The following is a 17,757-nucleotide window of genomic DNA, read 5'->3' as shown; positions in this document are numbered from 1 at the left end:
CTCCTGTCTGGCCTCAGTTATGTGATCTCTTTTAAAGAGACCAAAGACAGCTCAGACAGCATGATTTTGGGCGACTTGGAGCATGTGGAGATTAGATTTAGAGGTTCCTGCTTGGAGACTGTTGCCGTAATCAAGGTGGGAATTTGGTTCAACAATTTAGTGGTATATCCACAGGCTGCTGGTACTTGTGTCACATGGTTAAATATGTTATAATCGTGGCAAAAATGGCAATTTACAACAAAAAAAAACCACGGCAAAAAGGCAGTGGTTTAGCCACTGCAATCCATGTAATGAATGTGGGGGACACCCTTGCAACTCCAGGACCCATTATACCATTTTAGGGGAGCAGGGAACACCCCTGCAACTCCTGCTCCCCTTAAATGGTATAATTGGTACACCGTTACCGCAATATTTTTTACAGATGACTTTTTTGCCCCGATTTTATTACTGGTCACCGGCCACATCTGGGTTCATAGACAACTCAGCATCAAAAATGACGCCTAGTGTCTTGACGGACTTGGAAACTTTGATTATGTTACCGGCAATAATAAAACATTCATAATCAGAGCTGAGTTTTTTTATTTTATTGCCTGGTGCAATGATTAAAAGATCCATCTTATCGGCATTCAATGCTAGAGTGTTAATTACCATCCACTCGTGAATAGCTTAATGGGTGGCATTTACTGATGTGAGGTATCCTCGGTGTGAAAGCCGGACAGCTCAATTATGACCTTGGGGCATCAGCATAGTTGTAAACTGGACACCCAGGTCATCGAGAAGTGCAAGAAGGGACATAATGTATATATTAAACAGTGTTTGAGTATAAGAGCGAGGAGCTAGCGGATGGCCCTGTGGGCAACTTAAAATATCTCCTTGATGTGTTAGTCACAACGTGTTGGTGAGGATGCCTCTTGGATAACATGTTGGTGGTAGCGCAATTTGGGTAAGGTACTTGTGAGGGGATGTCCTGAACGACCCTGGTGTAGGCTGGCGTCTCTGCCAGTGGATGGTGTTCAGTGACTGAATCACAGTAGGTGGTAGAGGCAACAACAGGAGCTTGAGGTAGCAAACGAGGTGAAACAAGAAGTCCAAATTAGGAGACCGGTCCGATGCCCAAGTCACATAATGCAGCGTGACGAGAGCCACAAACTGAATAAGGGAAATACAATGCATGTGCATGGACGTCAGGTGTGAGGATCTTAAAAACCACCAGCTGTTGGCAACATGAGCATTGCTAATGATGTGACTTAGTCCCTTGTCCATTTGTACATGTTTCCTTGTGCCCAAACCGGAAGTGGTATCTTCAATAAGAAGAGCGCCATCTTGTAATGTGGTTTATTTTGTGATGGATGCAGCATCCACATAACAGTATAGCAGACACCCAGGAGCCAATTCACGGTGGGACAACAATTACTGTGGCACACCATGGAGGAAATCACAGTGGGACAACAATTACTGTGGCACACCATGGAGGAAATCACAGTGGGACAAAAATTACTGTGCAACAACAGAGAGGAAAATAACAGTGGGACTGCAATTACGGTGGGACACCAGGGAGCAAAATCACAGTGGCACAACAAATACTGTGGGACACCAGGAAGCAAAATATGAGTAGAACAAATTACTGTGGCACACCAGGGCGGAAAATCACATTTATTGTTATTAATATTCTTATTTGTAGAGTATTTATTGAGGGGGGGATACAACTTCGGGAGGCAACAGAACACTTTATCAGTCATAGGGGGAAAGTCACACTGTGATGGTAGCAGCGATACAAGGCAGCAGGGCAACAATGTTTGTGGGGCACCAGGAAGCACAATCACCCAATGAAAATACCAAGTGGCTCTTCCAAGCGAAATGAGTGTGCACGGGTAGAAAGCTCCATTAGGTGCTAACTACATGCCTTGCTGAGAGTCACTTGACAGGTACATCCATCAAAGAACATACCCCATGAAACTGTTAACATTGTATGGCCTCCTCTACGGCCATTTATTGAAAGATTATATACCAAAGTCAAGGACGAAGCAGTGTTAAAGCAAAACAACCTTTCAGCCAAAATTAGGTTGTGGGAACCATAGTAGAGCTCGGGGGTCGGGGGGGGCATTTTCCAGGGATATCTAGGCACGAGCCAACACACAGACCCAGAGTTGTAGTGTAGTTTCCGGACTGGCACACTACAACTCTGCGGGTGGGTGCCCTCCCTGGGTGCCCTCCCGGGTGCCCTCCCGCCCGGCTGATCAGACCTGCCGAGCGGGACGGCACCCGACGCAGAGTTTTCACAGGAGCACAGACACTGTTAGCAACGGTGCTGGTGCTCCCGTGTCCCCATTCCCATAGAGTATGGGAATGGGGACGAACGAAATGACCGCCACCTGACTTCCTGGCCGCCGGATTTGGATTAGCCCGGTGGCACCGGAAAGTCAGGTGGCAGTAATGTTTTGTGGTCTGGCGGCAACCCGCCGGTAGTACCGGCAGGGTTACCGCCGGTTCCATAATGAGGCCCAAATTGTGGCAAAAAAATAAAGACCATGGGCCTCATTACACGGAATGCAGTAAACCATGGTGCTATTAGCCGCCGGTACCAAACCGGTACCACCATGGAGGAAAGGGGAATTACCACCCCATTCCAAGGTTGGCGGGGCGGTAATTCCCCCTTTCTCCATGGCCCTTCCCCATTCCCATTTTTGCCCCATAGGGCTCAATGGGAATGGGGAAGGGGCTAATTACTGTACCGCAAATTGCCGTTAAGGTCGGGTCCCGCAAAGAGACCTCGTAGTAAGGCGGTAAGGGTTTACCGGTACCGGTGCCCTTACCAGTACCGGTAAACCCTTACCGCCTTCTGTGTAATGAGGCTCCATGCCTCCTGTATTGCTGCAAAATCTGTCCTAATCTATAAAAAAAAAAGGTTATACGATTATTTATATGAGGATGACACATAGATGTACTTGCTTGTAAACTTGAGCCTGCATTGCCCTGTGCAGGTTCCCCCTGCCTTGGAGAGAAGCAACACCCTGATGGACCCTCAGCGCCCCCGCTTCCCCTGTGCCTGCAGTGATCGGGTACTTCATCCAAAGCCATTTAAAAATGGCTGCCTCAGTCTCCGGAGCTTCCACCACCAACCCGACTAACACAAAGCCTGCCACCAACCACATACGACCCTTCACCCTATAACCTGGGCCCCAGGCTGTTACTGGCCGGTGAAGCCATCACAGCGGGAGCTTATTGCCATTTGGTTGGTGTGGTTGTCTGTAGTATCTAATGAGATGTAATGAGTGTGGTTGTCACTGATGCCTTTATATTGAGGAGCATAGAGAGTTGCGTTGGTCTATCTGTGTTGGTTTCATGTGGATTTTAGGAAAATTCTGAATAGACACATACCTTAGGGTGGTGTACGTTGCACTGTGTAACCCTGCTATAGCTATGTGTCAAGATGTGTTCTCGGTTCGTATGAGAGGTACAATTATTTCGCGGCAGCTATTATTTCCATATCTATTGCTTCCCTACCTTCTCCAACACACCACCCAGTAAAAACTGGGGACAACCAGTTTCACGTTGGAAACCTTGCAGTCGTTCACATTCATTTGTTTATATCCCTGCAAAACATTCTTTATCCAGTTTTTAGGTCTTGTTATGCCATATAATGTGATGTTAGTGCAGCTATGTCAAGTGACATTATGCGATGGCACAAATTCGGCGGCCATAGTTTCTAGTCTGGGACCTTCCTTCTGACTTTTCACTGACTCCTCAAACACACTCCAACTATAGCTAGCACCACTGAGGCTCACATGGGATTATGGTACACATTCAGCTGGATGTGAACCATTAACCCCCCACTGACAAAGCCAACCCTGCACCACATCACAACTATAGCATTATCATACACCACATCATAACCACAGCAATACCATGCACCAAATCACAACCACTGCTGCTTGCTGCCCGGGAACCAGGAGGAGTGTAGGCAGAACCGGGTACTTTCTGCATTTGTCATGAATTTGCGTTGCCAGTACACCACAATTCTGCTAAAACTCAAAACCACCTTTAAAACATTAAGAGACCTACAACGATGAAGCTCAGTTAGGATGGACATGCTTATATGGAACAGTCCATATTGATGTGGTTGTTACCTCTTCAATTGAGGTAACGAATGTATGAGTGAACAAAACTTGTAGAAGACTTCCACATTTGTTCATAGATTAAATGTATATGAATAATATATTTAGAAGGATCCTGAGAAAGGCATAAAAAAGAAGCAATGCCAAAACGTCACTGAGACGTGAACCGTACATTCCACTAATTGTTTAGGGAATTCAGAGCCTTGAATGGACTATGCTGGAGTGACTATAATAGATTGTGAAAATATTGTTTAAAACTCAATTTCTGGTGTTTATTCACTTTAGGTACAGGTATCTGTTTGGTACAGAAGCACTGGCCCTTTAGAGGTTTTTGCCTCGCATAGGAGCACTTTTTGCACTTTGTCTCATGTTTACTCAATACGTACTGTAAAGAATGAAGAAATACTTGAATTGTATTCCAATGTTTCTTAATGGTGTTTCCATGTCCCATGAATTAATAAACTTTGCTGATGTGTAAATAAGTGTTTGATTTGCTGCATTGTTAGGAAAAAGCAGGAACACTCGCTGTATAAACCAAATTGCAACCACAGCATTATCTTGCTGACAGGTCACATTAAGCGCAACTTTCAATATATTTACTGGCATCACTGGCTTTCCAGTGCTGTCCTGTCACCATAAAGCTTCCGTGGGGGATAGAGAACACCCCCTTCATTTCTATAGTTCTTGCTCTTCCTGTGGTGCACTTCCCTGAAACTCTATTAATTGGGTTATTGACAACATATTAAACCCTCCTTCACTAACATAGTTGTAGCTGACTTTTCCTTAATATCTTCGGTTTTAAAACTCGATAATTTCAGGAGAATATGCAACCCTTTTGGCTTCTATATCTGCGGCTTTGTTCCCGCAAGAGATAATTCTGTTTGTTTAGTATTTGCTGCACATTTTAGGACCGCCATAGCCACTGGGAGTTGTAGTGCCTTAATAAGCCTATCCAATAAATACGCATGCTGCACTGGAGATCTGTCTGCGGGAGATAGGCCCTCCTTTTCCAACATGACATCCGTGCGTGTACGCTTGATGTCACATAGGCAGAGTCACTGTACACTGTCACTTCCTGTCTTTCATGTTTCTCAAGTGCGACAATAAGCGCTACTAATTATGCTGCTTGTGCTGAAAAGTGGGACGTAGACTTACACTTGCAAATACTTCAAATTCTCCATTCAATCTTTGTCTCACTACTGCAGCGCCTGGATGTATTTCCCCACTAGTCAGATACATTTTCGAAGAGCCATCAATAAAGAGAATCTCCCTTCCCACCAACGCATTCTCTTTGACACAGGGTATATCATCATAAAATTCAACATAATTGGCACAGTCATGCACATGATCACCTTCTTGTACGGGTTCAACTATGAATGTGGCTGGTTTCACTATTTTACATCATACAATTTTAATCGTTTGATTAGAAATCATTACCTCATAAACTGAAGCTCTTTGGGATGTCAATGTGCCATTAGGTTTCTAAGAATGGCAAATAGAGCATTCTCCATGTAAAGGGTCATAGAGCAGAGCATGACAGTACTTGTGGACTTCTCATTTGCAAACACGGCAGCTGCCAAAGATTGTTTGCAAGGGAACTGTCCTCTCATAACTGGGCCTAGAAACCCACTGTAATATGCTAACGGTTTGTACCACAATGATGTCCTTTGTGTAAGCACTGCTGTCATTACTGACCCATTTTTGTGTGAGAACAAATAAAAATTCTCACCATAATTGGGAATCCCTAAAACTGAAGCTGTACAAACTGCCCTTTTTAATTCCTAAAATCTTTCCTCAATTTCTTCGGTCTATTCTAGTTTTTTTTACCAGCTTGTAACAACTTGTGCTTTCTTTAATGCTTGCAGAAGTGGCCTTGTGTATGTGCTATAATCAAAAACCCAAAATGTGCTATAATCAAAATTGCAAAAACCCAGAAACAGTTGCATCTGTCTCACTGTGTTCAGTTTTGATGTTTTCATGATTGCCTCAGCTCTCTCAGGTATCATTTTCTTTCCTTCATGCAAAATTAACTGACCTATATAGAACCTCTTCTTGACAGCACTGTAACTTCTCCTTGTCCATCTTATATCCTTTGCCTGCTAAACTAGTCATTAGTTGGATAGAGTCCTGTCTACACTCATCCTCTGTTTTACTGCAAATCAGTAGGTCATCTACATATTATATCACTGCACCTTTAAAATCAATACTACCCCTATCCATCTGTAGGATCTGTTAAAGATCGATGGGGATTCACATTACCCTTGAGCCAAACGATTATGTTTTAGTCTCTTTTGGCTAAACGTAAATGAAGTCAAGTCTTGGGAGTCCTTATGCAACGGGATCGAGAAAAACACATTTTTTAAATCAATCACCGTGAAATACTAAGCTCCTAATGGGACACTACACAATATTGTCACAGGATTAGGAACTAAGGGAAACTGAGCATCTACAATCTGGTTAAGAGGTCTAAAATCCGGGATAAATCTCCACAAACCTCCTTTAGATTTTTTTATTAGATACAACATGGTATTACACGATGATTCTGAAGGGACTCGAAGCCCTTGATTCATCAGTGCTGAAATAGTTTGAAATATACCTTCATCAGCCTCTCAAGATTTAGGGTACCGTTTCACTCGAGGTCAAATTGTTCCTGGTTTAAGCTTTATTTTAACCTCCCCTAACCCCTTTAATAAACCTACATCATAGGGGCCTGTGGTCCATAGGGCACTCAGCACCTTTTCAAGACTTTCCTGAAATAATGCTGGTCCTTGCTGCATTATCGCCATTCTTTGTGGGACCTCCCTTTTGTCTATCTTTATCCAGTATGTAATGCTCATGTAGAACACTGCTTTGTCATCACTTTGATCTCCCCTGAACATATTGTCATCAGTAATGTCAGTCTGTCTGTACCCCTCCTCAAGAGCTATCACTGTTCTCCATGGTCTGCCCTCATTGTCTATCCCTGCGAGCAGTGATGTCTCTCTTCGTACTATAGCTGCTTCCAACTCTAGAGGAATAGTCTGTCTACCTTCCCCATCCATAGGTATTTGTGGTCTAAACAAAACCTCATCAGGTATCCTTACAATCTTCCCTACCAGGCCAGGTAGCCCTGTCAGTAAAATGCTTACTCCATAAAGAAAAATCTCCCGGAATGCCTTGCAGGGCCACTTGCCCTATAAACCCAAGTATGAACTCTTTCACGCTTAAATACTCTATTCCTGGAGTGGAGCACACATTCCTTGATCAGTAAATGAAATCATCATATTAAGTCTCGTCATTAGATCTCTTCCTAAAATGTTAACTGGTGTCTGCCTTGAATATAACAAAGGAACAGACATGTCACATTCTCCTATAGAAACTGGTAATTTGTCAGTAAAAGGAAGTTGACTCATAGGTCCACAGAACCCTTGAGCATTCATGGCAATACCTGATATTGGATATGTTCCCTCTCGTATACACGAACAAGTTGTTCCAGTGTCTACAAGAAAAGAAAAGGATTTTCCACTCATCGTCACAGTGACCCTTGGTTCCTCTTGGGGGTCTGGTGTCATGGATAGTACTGAACACATAAAGTCACTCTGTGAGCTGTCGTATTGTGGGTACACACTCATCACCTTCTGTGTAAAAGGATTTCCTCCCACCACAGTGACACCTCCTATTCTTGGTGCCAATACTTATCCTGTATTCTCATACTGCTGTGTCTGCATAGGGGCTTGGTGTGACTGTCCCTGTGGTGGATTCATTTGTGCTTGTCCCGGCTGTGGCACCTTCTGTACCTGTGGCACTTGTATCTGATAAGATGTGAGATCTTGGGCAAAGCCCTCCCTGGTCTGTGTGCTGTATGGCGGAGGATAAGCTGTCTCCCCCTCTGGAAAACTGCCCATTTTGTACATTCCCTCGGCTCTCACATATGCGGGCAATATTTCCTGTCATTGCACAATTCCAACATACTGGTGGACCCTTCTGACAATCCCTCTTGATTATATCCTCCCTGAGCACTCTGGTTCTGGTTCTCTGTGTTTTGAAACCCACCTTGTAATTCTGAAATCCACCTCCTCTTCTCCTATAACCCATACCGCTGCCTCGTAGTGTAAACTCGTACCCACCTTGGTCCATCGGGCGCAGATTATTTGCCTGTGATGTACCCATAGCTTCCTGCATTCCCTTCCTTCTCTGCTAATCCATACAGCCCCTTCTATGGCAAATTTTGACAACTTTTTCTGAACCAACCTGGCTTCCTCAATTTTTCTTTTTTCATCTATATTTTTTTCGTCTCTTGTAATAAAGGGCTGTGGTCTATTAATGTCAACTGCATCTCATCCCATGGCTTTGCTTCGATCCCTACTTGTTTTTTCATCTGCCTCTTTCCGGGCTCAGGAAACCCCTGACATAAAATGTGGCAAAATAATGCCACTGTCTATTCCTACAGCTCGTGAGTTTCAAGCTGCCATTTCTCCTGAATATCTTGAATATAAGCATTAGGGTCTTTATCTTCTTTAATTTCCTGTGTCATAATTGCACCCATATCTGATGTGTCGGGATACTGTACCCTGAGAGCCCTCCAAACAAATATTGAATGGCGCTCCATAATGTGCTGTGTTCTGTGCAGTCACACTTGAATATCCCTCTCGCCTGCATATATCGTCAGCCCTCCCTCCAAGAATAGCTGTCAGGAGACCTTTTATGTCCCCTATGGCCAGCGTGATTCCTCCTGTCATTTTCCCTAATCCGTATATCAATTTACCAGCTCCCAAAGTCAAACTAAGGAGCTTACATTTTAAGTTATCCTTATCCATCTGTGGCCATGGAATATATGGCGGTCTTACCTCTCCCTTCCTTCAAGGGGAACCGCGTGAACCCCATCCCACAATCAGATCCCACTATTAGTCGATCCTGTCTGTCGCCTCGTGGCTAATGACCTTAACCTACTTACATATGGTGGAGACTCTCCCTTCTCGCTACACGATCGTCCTCTGGGATGCTCAGGATATGCTATGGGATCTAGTGTTCTATCTTTAGGCTGTTCCAGATCTGACCATCTCACTTCCTTATCAATTTGCAGGCTTCGTATAGGGGCACGCATGTTTCCTCCTTCTGCCACAAAACCGGAATCTCTTTCCTCATCCGATATGTCTAAGCCCCAACTAGTATGGCTAACATCCTCCTCCCCGCTGTCCAAATTCAATCTGCTTAAAAACAATGCTCGATGTTCATCACTAAACAGGGTTCCTTCCTCACTTCATGATTGAGATACTCGGGATCGATCGTTCCTTCGAGCTCCATACTCATGACCTTGTCTTAATTGCTGACAGACCATATCAATCCTTTCTCCAATGCTTTCCGCACCATCTCTTTTAACTTCTAGCGCTACTCTAGATACTGCTGGTGTTACTTCCTTTATCGGAAGAATCTCTTTCACTCTGTCCCATCATATTTCTACGTTCAACCTCATTTGTTCTTTACGAAAGAGACTGACATCGAAACCTTGCAGTCTCCTTTTTCGTTCTATTTCTTCATCTAGTTCCCTTCGCTTTCTTGCATCTCTTCCAACTGTTTCTTCCTCCTCCCTTCGTTCTTCCCTTCTTACTCCTTCCCTTCTTTCCTCTTCTTCCCTTTGTCTCTGTAATCCTTTGTCCCTTAATCATTGTGCTTCTTCCTCCTCTCTTTCTTGCTTTCCTGTCCCCCTCTTCTATTACTCTTTGTCTATTGTCATACTTTCTTTGTTACTCTGCCTGTTTTCCTCCTGTTATATGTGTTCTTTACGCTTCCTGCTTTTACTTCTTTGTTCATCTTCCTTTAATCTCTTCTCTTGTGCCTTGTCCTTCCACTCTTGTTTGTCCTTATCAGCTCTTTGCCTAACTTCCTTGATACTTTTCCCATCTATCTTGAGTAATATTTGTCCTCCAATCCATTTGTTTTGTAGGAGCACTACCATGTCAGCCTTATTTTATTCTCCTTTCATCTCTTGATTTCTCTGTCTATATCTGTCAACAATTTCAGCTGATCACTTCTTTCTTCCTTGTCTTGTATGAATTTAAAAATATCTTCCTTTCTCTTATTCTCTTCCGAACTATCAGCACTACTATAAGCGGGGGGTTCATATATCGGATTACTATACCGCGTCGCTGATTTCAATTCCTTTAAAGGATATACTCCTATCTCTTCCGTAACAACTTCTTTGTTTCAGGCAAGTTAAGGGGAGCTGAGGGCTCATTGCTTCCCCCTTATGCTGATTAGGCATCCACTCCTTAGGTGGCGGGTCTTCTCTTTCTCTTGATACATCTTCCAAAGCTCTAAAATTGCTAATCTTTTCTCTAATTTCTTTCCTGTATACGCAGCATGCAAGTATGTGGTCATGTGTTGCAATACCGCTCTTGACAATGATACCCCTTGTGGACATTTTATCTGCTGTACCCTTTACCCATTCTGCACTGTACTGTTTGAGCTTGGGCATATGTTTTGGCAGTGTCTTGCATAGTTGCAAGAGAGGAGTATCCCCCATAATGACAAGTCTCAATTGACTATCAATACTTACCAGATCATTAAATAAACCTTTTACCTTAGCTTGAATCACCAATTTTAACATTTTAAACCAGCAAATATGAGCAGGCACCATCAATCACTGCTCAATCCTCTTATTTCAATAGCCTATCATTTTGATTAGCGTCAATCGTTTCGCAATACTTATCTTTATTCACTGTTACTTCTTCACAATTCTATTGCTCCTCGATACTTTATTCAACAAACAACATTTAGACTAGTCACATATGAAACTTTATAAAACCCTGTGATAACCTCTTCTCTCTTCTTTACGTTTTGCCATGTACAGGGTTTGAGACATTACCTTACACGGGCCTGACCTCTGCGTTTTATATTTCTCTCCACCCCCGTTGGAGGTTGAAATGTCTCCTTCAAATTCCCTTGAGTTAGGACTCCTACGCGGGATCTCTTTATCTTCACAGTTATTTCCCGTTACTCAAAGTTATTACAATCTGTCCCTTTCATTGTCCCCCTTAGTTTACTCACCATTCTTTAATCACCTCGAGGCCTTCGGTATTGACTCCCCCTCCAATCTGACCACTTCACCTATCGTCCGCAGAGCGCCTGTGGAAACCAGGCCGGCATTACTTCAAACGGGGACCTGCCCACCGCCTCGGTTCTTCTTGCAAGTTCATTTCTATTCAGCCGCTCTCCACAGGAAACTTTGCATCTTCAAGCTAATAACAGAGGATGCCTGATCGTCCAGAAATCTGGAGCTGAACTAGTTTGGATCTTTAAACCATCCACACTGCTACCACGTGAGCTTAGGGCCCTTTAGGAATGTGCATATGTAATGGATGGGATCATAAATTTCAAGTCCAAAAAAACAAACAAACTCAGGAAGATGGCAAAGTACTGTTTTATTAACAATTATCTAAAACTGGGAGATACAACAAACATCAACAGACCTATGCTTAATTTCTCTCAGTGATCTTCACACAAAACATAGCTTTTATATCAAAAATATGTCAGAGAGGATGTCATAATATGTGGCAATAATGAAAAACTAAGGGTTGTGATTAGCTTAAGGGGAACATCTAAGTATGCTTTCTATAGGAACTAGGATTGTAATTGGCTGCCCACTATGAGGTGGGCAGCATATGCCTACCTCTAAAACATGTCATCTTCAGAAACATTAGATAAACAGTTTCTCATTGGTTTTCAAACTATAAGGTCCTTCGTTATATGGACTACTATAATTGGTTGGCACGCTTGTGCCAGGTCTGGAATATTCAGTTCACTTAGCAGCATGTAAGCCCAGACCCAGGTGCAAGGAGATGGGGCATAACACTACCTCCCCACCCAATTAGCCCAGCATCTCTCATCACCCATGCCTTCTGCCATGAAGAGTGTCTTTGAACTTGGCCTTGCAAAGTATCCTTGTCCTTTAGAATACATGACAATGAGAGGACTCTCTATCGTGTTCTGGGACTCCAAGTTCAAACTCAATTTTCATCCTTAGCTCACGTGACAGTTGACTAAGCTTTGGTCCATTTTGTAGCTTTGAAATGCCCTTAATGAATTAAACTTGGCCCTCTTGGTGTTCTTTCTTTGCACCTTAACAAGGGATAATTCATCCTTCGCACATTCGCCCATTTCCAGAATAGATAGTTGATCTTGGCTGCTTCAGTCTTGACTCCAGGCCAGACAACCTCATTTTGCAGCTCCACGATTCCACTTATTCTTGCTGGGACACAGCTTTCCCTTCCCGCTACATAGGTCCTGGATTACTAAATTCATGATATTGATGTCCAGTTTCTATACAATGGTGGCTTTGCTTGCATTCTAATCACTACATATAGTCAGCGTCTATGATGACGGTTGATTTTCTGCAACACTGCGTGCACATGTAATCTTCTTCCTTTATATTTGAGAGTTCACTTAATTCCTTAATTCGTCATTAGTTTCTTTAGGATCCATGCATTCTCTTTAGTAAGTATCCTGAGACGTTGTGTGTACTTTTTGTGACGTCACTGGCTTCTTTTCTCTGCTCCTTTTCATATTCCTTCAGGGAGTTCCTCCCTCAGGTTGTCATCACTTTGGGGATACATGCGGTAGCGTTGTTTCAATGAGTATCTTCTTTCGAACACACGCTGCAGTATTGGCCTAACTGCTGGTGTCAAACATGGCACAATCTCAGGTCTCCAACATATGGGAGGTAGGGGGGCAGGGTTTTCCTGCAGAGGCTTGCGGCTGCTCCTCTACAGATTGTCATTGGGAAGGAATATGGATTGATCACCCACACCTGCGTGCAGACAAATGCAAGAAATGTTGCTGCCGGAACTCTCCCTTTCTTTATGTGCCATCCACGGTGTAACTGGAGCTATGCTTCAGACTTTCTGCAACACACACAATGGTATTGTGTTTGCCTTGTGTATATTGTCCTATTTAGAAGTTTTTTTTGGTTTGTGTGATGGTACATTGTGTTTCGCTATATGTACTCACACTCTACGTGCACTCTATACAGGTGCCAGGCTTTAAACAGACCCCAAAACCAGAAAACAAGCTTTCTCTGCCTACGCTACAAGACTATGGAACCTCCTCCCTGTCGGCATCAGACTCACTCCCACGCTCCTACAATTCAGAAAAGAACTGATAACCCACCTCTTCAAGGAGTCTCTCCTCTTCAACACCTCGGCCATCACGTCACCCCTCGCACCACCTGGCTCTCTAGACGCCACGCAACCCCTCTCATCCCCACCACCCGGTACAGCTGTACCCCTCTGTATCCTACCCCCGTTGTATATCTGTTCTGTTGTTACCTCTGTAAAGCGCTCTGTTATGCATCTGTTCTGTTTTTACCTCTGTAAAGCGCTCTGTTATGTATTTGTATTCATGTATGCCGCTGTAAAGTGCTCAGTTGCTTCTCTGCGTTAGGTCCGCGTTCAATAAATAGCATAATAATAATAAAAGTGTTGAGAGCACCACAGTGTTCTAGTGATGCAGAATTTCAACGTGTAACCTTTACAGCAGCTTATTTTTCTACCCCAAACTTGTCTTCACATCGTTTAATATCTACATTCCTTGGAGAACTCTGAAGCCAGTTGCTGAACTCAGTGTTGTTTTCAGGCATAGCAGGCTTTGTGTTCCTGCCACATTTAGAGCAGCCCTTGAAAAGCTTGACTTGCTGCCGGGTTTCATGGGAGACATTATTCATCCATGTATTTATTTATTATAATTACATTTCGACTCAGTGCATCCATCAAACTCCCACAAAACCCAATAATTTGGCAGCGGCCCCCAACATGGTGTCGGAAAAACCGGTCCAGATTTTCCCAAAACTGACAGGCGGCCTGCAGACGAAATATGAACAATTGGTGTAAACCCAGGACATTTGCATAAAAATGTGGTGCATTTTACCTGATTTCGCAAAAATGCGGTGGATGAGCCATACTACCTTACTGGGAAACTGGATGTTTTCCTGAAAGGCTGGCTCTTCTAAGAGGTCAGTGGGGCTGGGAAAGAGTCCTTCAATGAACCACAGTGGTATATGGTAAAAGTGGCTGTTAACGGAATTACTGCCACTTTTACCACACTGTCAAATAGGGAGACAGGGCTAATTCCACTGGCGGAATTAGCCCCGGCAGAATTACCACCAGTAACTGGTGGAATTAGCGGCAGTACTAATTCCACCACGGAATTACCGCTTAGCTCCAAATCGGTATTTCTGATGTATTTCAAGTTGAAATACTGCCGGAATTGGGAAGTAATTCGGCCAAAACACAGTGGCCCTCATTCCGAGGTTGGTGCTAGTCATGGCGCTATTAGCGCCATGACTAGCACCAATACCGGTACTGCCACCGACTTGGTGGTATGGGGACTTACCGGTCTATTCCGACCTTTGCAGGACTGATACGTCCCCATTTGAAAAGCCATTCCCCATTGCCATTTGAGCCCCCATAGGGCTCAATGGGAAGGGGGAAGGCGTCAATAACAATACCGCAAATTGTGGTACCTTTATTGACCCCGGTATCCCTTTGCGGGTCCCATCCATAACACCTGGTAAAACCAGGCGTTAAGGGAGGGACCCGCAAAGGGACCTCGGAATAGGGTGCAAAGGGATTACCGGCACCTGTGTCATTAGCGGTGCCCGGTATCACTTTGTGCCCAAGTCATAATGACCCCCAGTGCCATTAACCTCCACCTAAAAGGTGATGGAAATCAAGCCACATGTGCACCCAATCCACTCAGGAGGAGTACATAAGGCCCATACCTGACCTTGACACACTTTCCAACACAATGCTGCCACCAACGGTTGCAAACTGGGGCATGCAGCTGCTCCTGCTCCACTTTGAGCTGCAGAGGCAGGAACTGCAGCACAGGACGCAGATAGGAGGAGGAGGAGACACCATTCAAGCTAAGTGCACGTACCCGGGTCAGGCCCTCACCCTTGACATTAACTGACACCCACCTGATCACCCTCTACCGGCTGAACAGGGGGACCATTGTTGACCTACTCGCCCCGATCCATGATGACATACAGAGCAGGATCAATATCAGAACTGCCTCACCCCTGCTGCCGCAGAATGTGTCGGTCCTACACTTCCTTGACACTGGCACCTGCGCGCACCCCATAGTCATGCTGCACAGCATGTCCCAGCCCACATATTCACATGTGCTTGTGCAGGTACATGATGCACTACTGCACCATGCTTCCTGGCACATCTCCCTGCTTACAACCCTGGCACAGATAAATGCCACAAAGGATCTGAGCCCGGCTGAGGGGAATCTGGGGTGAACCGTGAGGCACCCGAGAAATAATATTCTCTGAACATTGTAAAAAGGGGGATCTGAGCCCGGAAGAGGGTGATCCACAGTAATGATCATGATATATAAGAGATCTGAGCACTGATGGGGATCCAGGGTGAATCACATGAATTGAGGAAATGAATATAAGAGGAAAGGACCTTTGTGTTTTATTTTTGTACATCAGGCCCTCTGAATCAAGAGACTTTTGATTAATAAAGAGACTTGGCCACAGAACGCCCTGATGCTGGTAATGGAACGGTATCCTCGTGCTAAAGAAGCTACAGTGTGTGCTTTGCTCGAGTGAACCGCCTTGTCCCGTGCTGAAAAAATGGGGAAGGGAGGCCAATGGCCTCAACATCCTGACATATAATTTTGTGAACACTTCTTTCTTTTTCATGAACATTACCCCAGACTATTTGTAATTAGCGTTAAGGATTGGCAATTGCTTTTTTAAAAATATAGGCCCTTTTATTTTGAACGTGACTCCACTAGGACTGCATTCTTATTATTTGATGGTCGTAGCTTGCTCCCATCTGTAGATTTAGGATTAGATGGGCTTTTATCACACCCTTGTTGAAGTTCAATAAACACCCTTGAACTGTGGTCCCTTGTGTCTGTCTTACTGTTGATACCATGCCATCCTTACAGTACATAGCAGCATTTTCATTGAAGACATGTTATTCCTAATGATATATACAAGTATGTAAGAATTCCAGGGGTCAAGAAGGACACCAAGAACAATGCTTGTTGTTTTAGTATGTTTACTTTTGGAAATTATATACAAGAAGAGCCAAATAAAATGTAAAAATTTGCCATATCCACATAATAATCAGAATGCTCTTTTCTGAATGGCTCTCCTGTGGGATGCAGGTAATTAGGCTGTGGCTGCCTGGAGCCAGTTTCCAAGACCGTACAGCTCTTTAGAAATAACTTGCCTTTCCCTACAGTTTTCCAGGGTCCCACACAGCACGGCTGACTCTGAAAATAACTCTTGTGAGCAGAAGCATCTGTGATCATGGTAGGCAGGAAGAGGTGGGAAGGCTCTGCCAAGCTGAGCCTCCCCATGGCCTCTTCCTCTTTCCTCTCTGATTTGACAGTAATCTCCCTGTCCGCGTTTTATACTTCCTCCCACCAATTGGTCCTGCCCAGGGCAATCCTGGCATGCTGGATCCTTACTCTCTTGTTGTCCATGCTTTAGTCTTCTTTACTCCGCCCTTCTTCTATTTCCTCCAACCTCCCCCGTATCACTCTCTCTTCCTTGGATGTGACTCTTTCTGTGTCAATTCCTGGTCCTGGTCTCCACACGTCTTCCATGGCTGTTAGATCCACAGCCACCTCCAGTCTACTCTCTTCTTCCACCCCCTTCCTACGTCTGGGTCCTGCTGTTATCTCCTTCTCCTGGGCATGACCTCCTTCAGATGTCGCCACTTCAATCACACCAATAATCCCACCGGCTTCTCTGGTTCACGTGTCTTGCTCTAGTTTTACCACTGCCTCCTTCTGCTACTTCTATCTCATCATTTCCTCATGTTCACCATCGCTTCTGGCACTACAGCCTCATCCTTCACTTTTCCTTGCTCTCACTACCTTCTGTGATCCACTCTCGCCTCCAGATGTCACCAACTCCTCCTGGACCCTCTCTACTACCATCTACTTTTGTATATTCTCCTTTCCTGTGCCTTCTTCATCTCCAACTCCTTCTCTACACTCTCCCCTCCTGATGTTACTATCTCCTCCTTGACCTTCTTTACCATCACCTTTTTCAGTCCAGTCTTCTCCTGATGTTATTATCTCCTCCCTGATCTTCTTTACCATCACCTCTGCCAGTCCAGTCTCCCCCCTGGTGTTACCATCTCCTCACTGACCTTCTTTACCATCACCTCTGCCAGTCCAGTCTCCCCCTTGATTTTCCTATCTCCTCCCTGACCTTCTTTACCATCACCTCCGCCAGTCCAGTCTCCCCCCGATTTTCCTTTCTCCTCGCTGACCTGCTTTACCATCACCTGTGCCAGTCCACTCTCCCCCCTGAATTTCCTATCTCCTCCCTGACCTTCTTCATCATCACCTCTGCCAGTCCAGTCTCCCCCCCGATTTTCCTATCTCCTCCCTGATCTTTTTTACCATCACCTCTTTCAGTGCAGTCTCCCCCTGATTTTCCTATCTCCTCCCTGACCTTCTTTACCATCACTTCTGCCAGTCCAGTCTCCCCCCTGGTGTTACCATCTCCTCACTGACCTTCTTTACCATCACCTCTGCCAGTCCAGTCTCCCCCTGATTTTCCTATCCCCTCCCTGACCTTCTTCACCATCACCTCTGCCTGTCCAGTCTCCCCCCTGATATTACTATCTCCTCC

Source organism: Ambystoma mexicanum, chromosome 11 (genome assembly GCF_040938575.1).
Source record: "Ambystoma mexicanum isolate Mex_15411 chromosome 11, UKY_AmexF1_1, whole genome shotgun sequence".
Classification (NCBI taxonomy): Eukaryota; Metazoa; Chordata; class Amphibia; order Caudata; family Ambystomatidae; genus Ambystoma; species Ambystoma mexicanum.
The sequence above is the reverse complement of the archived record's forward strand: the minus strand, read 5'-3'. Positions refer to the sequence as shown.